Source organism: Macadamia integrifolia, chromosome 7, assembly GCF_013358625.1.
Source record: "Macadamia integrifolia cultivar HAES 741 chromosome 7, SCU_Mint_v3, whole genome shotgun sequence".
Taxonomy (NCBI): Eukaryota; Viridiplantae; Streptophyta; class Magnoliopsida; order Proteales; family Proteaceae; genus Macadamia; species Macadamia integrifolia.
Window position 1 is genome coordinate 17111763 of NC_056563.1, and position 8564 is coordinate 17120326.

The window sequence follows — 8564 nt, forward strand, 5'->3', positions numbered from 1 at the left end:
ATGAACCCGACAGGGTTGGGCCTAAACATGAACCCGACAGAGTTGGGTTGGGCCTGGGTTGAATTTTGAGGACCTGAAGTTAGGTTAGGATTTTAAGAAACCTGGCCCAACCCGACCCTGTTTCACCCCTAGTTCTGTACATATGGAATGTAGGCCTCTGTATACGAATGGGTATACCTGTACAGGTACCCATCGTATATAGATGTGATTCTATGCATGTATGGGACAATGTATCCATATACTGATGCATACAGGTGAATGTACAAACATGTTTGGGACAAAAAGGTGCAAGGATGTAAGGTTCTTTGAACCCACACCCACACCCACACCTAGAGGTGTCAAGCGTTTGGGCCAGGCCAATCTCGGTCGGGCCTAGTTGGGCTCAACCAATTTCTAGGGCTGCATCGTGAATGCCAGTTTAGCTAAACGGGCTTAGCTAGGGTTGGCATGGTATGGTTAATAATCGGGTCGGTTGGTCGGTCTCGGGATTTAATCGAGCTACCATAAATGATCCTTAATCGGGCCTTAACTAGGCTATAGACCTATTTAACTTTAAATGGGCTTTAAACGGGTTCTCTTTAAAATTGGTCTCTTAAATGTGTTTGAAGATGAATAGTAATAAAATGAGGCAAAAATGAGCATATTAAAGAAAAAGATCCCATAGTTAAAATAGATTAAGCCAAAAATGGGCAAAACAACTAAGTTACTAAGGTACTCGGCCTTTAACCCACGAAACTCAAATAAATTAGACTATGCCTTCATAACCCAAGTTTAGCAAGTTCAAATCAATTAAATTATGCATTGAAAGATGAATGTTTAGATAACAATCACCACCATCTCAACTATACATATCACATGGCATTAGCACTAAATACAAATAGTATTAAAAAAAATATATAAGTGGTATTAAAGGGGTCAGGCTAGGTCGGGCTTAAAGGAGTCGGTTCAAATCGGGCTTGTAAATGTGTCGAGCCGATTGGGTGTCCATCGGGCTAGGTGGTTGCACCGTGTACTACACGTTTATAAATTTGAGCCTGACACATTTATTAATCATGCCGATCTAGGTCGGGCCATAAGTGGCGCACGCGATTCAAAAGCACCTCTTAACTTGGATATATATATATAGGGGTGTCAATTCCTAAACCGAACCGGTAAAACCGGCCGGACCGAACCGATAACAACCCGGACCGAACCGAACTAAAGCCTTATTGGTTCGGTTCGGTTTCGAGTATTGTAACCCCAAAACCAAATCGAACCGCACCGAAAACCGGATGAACCCGAAACCAAACCGAAACCGGCTCAAAACCCGGACCGAAACCGAAACCAAACCGGTAAGAAACCGAAACACTCCAAAATTCATTAAAAAAATCAAAATTTGAATAGTTTTGTATACATTTGTATGGAAAATCGAATCCAAACTAGACCAAAAACCAAAACCAACCCCGTTACAAATCGATTTAAGAAACCGAAGTTCAACAATTCATCATTTGGTTGTTTCCTAATGGCTCCATACCGGTTTAAAAAACCGATCCAAACCGAAATGAACCTAATAAATCCAAACCGGTACCAATCCGAACCCAAACCGCACCGAAGCCGACACCGGACCGAAACCGATAAATCCTTAATGGGTCGGTTTCGGTCACTTCCAAACTCACACTGAAACCGGTGGAACCGGACCGAAACCGCACCAACCCGGACCGTTGATACCCCTATATATATATATATCCAAGTTTTATTTCATTCCTAACCAATGTAGAACTAAACTTTTGTGAGAAGTCTTAGCTCATTACTGCTCCACAAGTGCTAAAGACAAAATAGAAAAGACATTTTTGAGAGCGAAAACTGAATTTCAAAAAGACTATTTTGGATGTCAAAAAAACCACTTTGAAAAGACTAATTTGACCATAGATTGAAACTTAAATTCTAACATTAAATTCACTTTTTTTTTGTTAAAAATTGTCACATTCACTTGGTAGAGTTAAGGGGTGAGCGAGAGAGAGGGAGATGACACTCCCTTGACCCCTGGGTCTCTTGCAACCTACTGGTGAAGTGTCAATTAACTCTAGTCACTATTGTATTATAAAAAAAGAACGAAAGATGCGGCTTAAAATAAAAATCATAATAATAATTTTGGTTTGGAATGTATTAATATTGACAGAATAGATTAGTGTTCATATTAGGGTCATTAAACTCCCGCACAATGGAGCCAAGCAGCACTGATTTAGTGAGCTTGATAGAAGTATATGGTCCTTAGTGGCTATTACTATCAATTTTAGCAATTCCAACAATAAATATTTCATGCAGGTTTTGTTTTTCAAAATTTTAATGTTTAGGGTTGTGGACCTTAAGTCTGTTTTACCATGACCAAACATTAGGTTATATATATTTGAAAAAAAAAAAATGTTATATATGGTTTGAATAAGAAAGGTCTCTTATATGCAATTATTCATCAAAATTTAGTCATTTGGATGGATTTTTTTTTTTTTTTGGGGGGGGGGGGGGAGGGGGTGGGACAAGAGGTCTATCTATTCATGCGAGAATATTTGGATCGATCCACGAATGCAGTATTGGTCGTCCAATTTTGCATCAAGATTTATACTTTATGTACTTTTACTTTTTCAGTTCAAAAATACTAATAAGACCCGACAAGAACCCACAAGGGGCCAATGAATCACATTTATTATCACACTACTACTATTACTAGAGAGGATGGAGGGTAAGAGGGTCGAGCATGTAATCTTCCCTAGACTTATACTACACCCCACTAGAAAGCAGCCTGCCACTGGGCTAAACACACTTCTCCCACCTTGTGTTAGAACTCAATTTGGTCTAAAAGTTATCAAATAATTTTTACCAAAATAAGTTATCAAATAAATGAAAAGTGAAAATTCCACAAAATAGTATAGTTAGTGAGTGGGAATTCCTTTCCTCATATACTTGTGAACCCCTCTTCTCATCATATTAATTTTTGAGATGGCGATGTACATGATATAATAGTAGGTTACGTCTTGCTTCCCTTCTGAATTTGTCTGGCTCTGTCCTCAACTTTCTATGTCTTGCTTCCCTTCTGAATTTGTCTGGCTCTGTCCTCAACTTTCTATATTCATTCACGTGTCAGTAGTTCTGAACCCCTCCTTTTATGGAAAATAATCCTCTGTTTTTCTCATCCCTGTTTTTCCTTGTTTTGCTACCTGCAGAATGCGACACGTGGACAACTTTAAGACCAACTCACCGGATGTAATAATCCTCACCGAATCTTGACCGTTGGTCTCCTTGTTGTCCACGTGTCGCGTTCTGCAGATAACAAAACAAGGAAAAACATGGATGAGAAAAACAGAGGATTTTGATCCTCCTTTTATCAGATCCAGCTTTTGAAAAGGAGATTTACAACTAATCTCTATTGCATTTTCCATGATCATCCATTTCTGTAACCTAACCATTGTCACATATGAAAAGAGCCAAGACAAATCAATCCAATTCTTTTATTTACTTGAAGAATATCAATTGATCAATGACATCAACTAGAGAACATGCCACAATCCATGCCCTACTTCATTTATCATTCAATGAGTCATGGAAGCCTGTTTAATTCACCAAAAGCCTAATATAAATCTTTCCAAATGGAGTAGATGCTTTTGCATCCTTTATTTATTTATTTTTTTGGGTTGGGTAACAATGCTTGTACATCCATGGAAGCATCATTTTTTTTTTTAATCGCAGCATCTACTATAATGATTCTAATGTAAACCCAAAAGCCTATAGTCCAACTGGTGGATATGTATGTCTATCAAATTTAGTTTAGTTAAATTTTGTATAGTGATTTCGAATGTAAGAGATCTCAATCTAATCATTTCCGTTGTGTGATTAGGTTTTCGCCAACACCAACATTCTATATATGAGAGACTTTTGGACCACCTGATGGACCTGGTCCATATATAAGTAGTCCAGTTGAGCGGTTGAGGGGTTGAGGGGTTGAGGGGTTGAGGGGTTGAGGGGTTGAGGGTGACAGATCTCTCCCCTTCAATCAGTTGTAGCCCAAAAATTAATAGATCGGCCATCACTAACACACCATTCTCCAACAAAATGGGTCTTTCTATTCACATAGTGAGAATAAAAGTGATGTGATTGTTTTGCTTCTATCCTCCAGTCCCTAACCCTTTTTTCTCTTGAACCTTTCTCTGTTTTCTTCTTAGTTTTTATTGGGCACCTTCAGCCCCTTTTCCCTTTATTGTGTGTGATGAGATTGAGATAGTTTTCAATCTTCAGTGAAGTGAATAAGGAGAATCATAAAACTTTTCCAGTTTGTGGGCATAGTTTTTTTTTTTTCCAATAATTGTATATGATAGTGTCTTACCTTGAGTTTGAATATACAACGTGCATAAGACCATTTGGATTCACTATTAGATAGTATCCCAATCAAGAAACTAATATATTATTAAATGTTGTCTTCTAAAATCAATTTGTAACCATGCATGTAAGCCTCTAGAATAATAATGCAATTATATGGTTAAAAATGATTTGATTTAGCTGATTTAAATCTTTTAGGTGGAACCTATCCTTATGTTAGCATTGACAGAATAGATTAGACTTCATATTAGGGTCATTAAATGGCCACACAATGGAGCCAAGAAACACTAATTTAGTGAGCTTGATAGAAGTGTATGGTCTTTAATGGCGATTACTATCTATTTCAGTAATTCCAACAAGAAATATTTCAAGATTTATTTTTCTATTGTCAAGGTTTAAGTTGTGGAGTCTTAAGTCTACTTAAATTTGAAAACCAACTAAAAAGCTACTAGTGGGAACGAAACAAATCTATGTAACTAATGTTAATCTCATCAAGAGAGTGAGTGAGAAAATCCCTTTCCGCATATACTTGTGAATTCCACGTTTTATCAAATTAGTCTTTAAAAATATAGATTTACAATTAATTTATATTGCTTTTTCCATGAACATTCATTTCTGTAACCTAACTTTTTGTCACATTTGAAAATAGCCAAGTCAAATCAATCTAATTTATTCATTCTTGTAGTTTTAATTATTGATTACTTGTTTTAGCCAAGTTTGCTTTTAGGTTTGATGACAATCCATGCTAGGGAGGTCCTTTCTTTCCATATATTTCTGACATTTATGAAGCGGTTTAGTTATCTTGGTTTCTTTCCATAGTTTGCTCTGTTTTGACCTAGTGATTGTGAGTTCGAATCAGGTAAAAATAACACCACATACATAAAGTGAGAATAAGATCGTAAGGTTGCGTAAATTATGAAACTATCCAGACGCCGCAGTGATGGGAGCCTCGCTTACTGGACAACCCATAATTGTTATCTTCCATAATTTGACCAGTTCCAATGTGGACCAATAAAGCATATGGTCAGACAATGTATATATGAGAGACTTTTGGACCACCGGATGGACAACATGGTCGCCATATAGTGAGTCCGGTTGAGGGCTTGAAGGTAATGTAATGGCTTTAATGCAATTGAAAATCATAGAAAATGGCCATCACCAACACACCAGTGAAGTCCTTGGAGTAATAGATACCTACCTTTGAATAGGCCCATCCAGGCCCATGTTGCCATTTTCTGGGCCTTTGCATTCAATATGTCAGTATCAGTCTATGGGAGTGTTTTAAATGTTTCTATCACTCTAGCCCACATAGATTTGGGCTGCTAATAGACAAGCCAGACCCATTTAATTGTGGAGATGCAAGATTCTCCCAAGATCAAGGATTTAGTTATCGGTGTCGGTATTGATATCGGTCTCTGATGATACTGATACAATACTGATTTGGATTAAATTGGATCAGTGTGTACTGATCACTTTTGCCCTTATTATTGGACCTTTTTTTTACTATTTTACCCCTGAAACAATAGGAGTAATCAATTTTAATTGGTCAAGTATTAGATATCAGTCTCAACTGATACCGATACGATATGACCAATACAATACCTATACTTAAAACCATGCCCAATATAGAAGAGGGGAAACAAGGGGAGGCCCATGAGAAACTCCGCACAAGAGAACCGTATCACGGTTTTTGGTAGCCTAATGAAAAAATGTTTCCCTACAATGCCAGTGTGGGGGAATCTGCATGCCAAAATAAAGTGGCATTCACATGGGGTCCACACACTGCACCAGAAAAAAGGGGCCCGCATTTTTAGAATAGGATGGAGAAAACCATAAAGAATAAAGGGAACGGTACTCTAGTCTCTAGCATCCTGACCATTTTTTTTTTTTTTTCACAATTAAGGGGAATTTACTATTACTCCCATATGCTTAGCTTATATTTATTAAAAATTTTCTATTTTTTTACTTTTTTTTTTCAGTTACTTTCATGCTTGTTGATTTTGACATCTCTTTCTCCCTTGTGTTTTTTTAAGTACTCAGATTATTGCTCATTTTCACTTGTAACTTATTACGTTTTTTTCAAATTAATTGATTCAAAATATAGTTTGAACCAAACCACTAATAAGTTTTATCTCATCAAGAAAACTGCAAATTCAAAAAAAAAAAATTTTGTATCCGATCTATATCTATGTCGGTATCATATGTTCTAATCGGGTATTTACATTGCTGATCTAATACTTTTATCAATTCTATATCTATATTGGCATCATATATTCCAATCTTTTCTTCTTTTTTCTGCTAACGACAGGTATCTAGGTTTTTTGCCTGACTTTTCCCACGGACCCATACTGACCCCCCAACCGCATGGACCGGGTCATACTGGGGTTAAATGAGAACCATTCAATTTTCACGGAAAGCAGTGAAAAGCACTAAACATCCCCGTGTGAGTGGCCCAAGGTGTGCCTAGTGGGAGTCAAACTTAAGATGTTCAAGTTTACAGCTCGTACCAAGTTCATTGATTATCAATCACGCTACCCCCTTAGGTTTCAATCGGGTGGGGTCCACAACCGCATCATTTGTTCCAATTGGGTACTACACGTTTTTTATTTATTTTTAATCCCTAAAACCATGTGTTGCAACCCTAATGGGGAAAGTAACATTGAAATTACTGATCTGAACTAGTATTGGCTGAAATTGATACCAATCTAATACTGATAAAAAAATAGATGGCTAAATTTGTGATGATGGATGAGACAAAAAAACAATAATAAATAAATAAACATCCTTGATGATTGGATGAGACGAAATAAAATAATAATAATAATAATAATAAAATATCTTTAAGGACACATCAGCTATGTCAATATTCTTGATGATTGGATGAGATAAAACTCGGAAGTGGTTTGATTCAAACCACGTTTTAAATTAGTAAATTTGAAAAAAAATGTAATAGGTCATATGTGAAAAGGAGGGTTAATCTAGGTATTTAAAAATAGCAGGTGAGAAAAAGATGTAAAAAAAAAAAAATATAGGGGAGTATAAAAAAAAAATGTAAAAGATAATGGAGTTTTAGTAAATATAGGTTAAGTGTAAGGAAGTGATAATAAGTTCCCCCATAATTAATAATATGGAGAGGGTTCCCTCAAAGGCATTGTATCTCCTTCTCCAATGAAAGGGTCAGTGGGAGAGTACATAAAAGTATTAAGGAGGTGAGATTCTGCTTTTCTTAAGGGGCGGGGTGATCATTTCGCCCCACTTTATGTTTAGGCGTAGAAACCACACTGCTTTTTAGGTTTCTTTTCCCCTCAATAATCAACATTCATTGATTGAAAAATCAAAATCAAATGAGCCAAATCAACCATTCGGATTGGAATTGGCCGAGGCCCATCTTGATTCAGGTGGATTTGAATCATAGATCTATATATTACATTTACAATTAGAGCTGATTTCGATTGATTTGGATCCAAATTGGAATAGCTGGACCTGAATTCCGAGTTTAACATAAGCTTGTTGCAATTACATGATCCAAAAAAAATTATATTTTTTGAGGAACCAAAATATGTTCATGGATAACATGGAAGAGAGTAGAGAGGGATGTAAATTAAAAAAAAAAAAAGAAGCGAGTAGAGAGGGATGAGGAATTACAAGGTTTTGATACAATGAACAAATTGACGATCAGATGAATTACCATTACCTTTTTTTTTGGGTAAAGATGAATTACCATTACCAGTAGCTAGACCCAGTTGCCAACCCTGACAATAAATAAGGATTTGAATCAGGATAGGAATCACAGAAGAGCCCAACAGGTCTAGGAGTGAACCCTACAAGATGACAATCCTGCACTCTTTACGTCTAGAACAGGAAGATCAGGTTGGCTGTGAACTTGTGATTGAAGTTGATGCTTGATGCCTTGATATTTCAGTTGGGTTGTATTGATCCATCATGGATTCATGGTAGCGTATATTCTACACATAAACTTACCCAACAAGTTTCAACTGTCATTATCCGTTAGGTTATTTTACTGTTCTGTTTCTGAGTTCATAAGCAATTGAGCTTAACGTACAGATTTGACCTTTGATTGGTTAGAAAATCCTTAATCCACGAGACCAACTCATAGTTTCTTCTTCCCTCTGTCCTCCTTCGACTGTGAAACGTCCCAACCATTCATTCGTAAGAGTTTTTGGAAACCAACCAACCCCACCCCCAACATCCCCCCC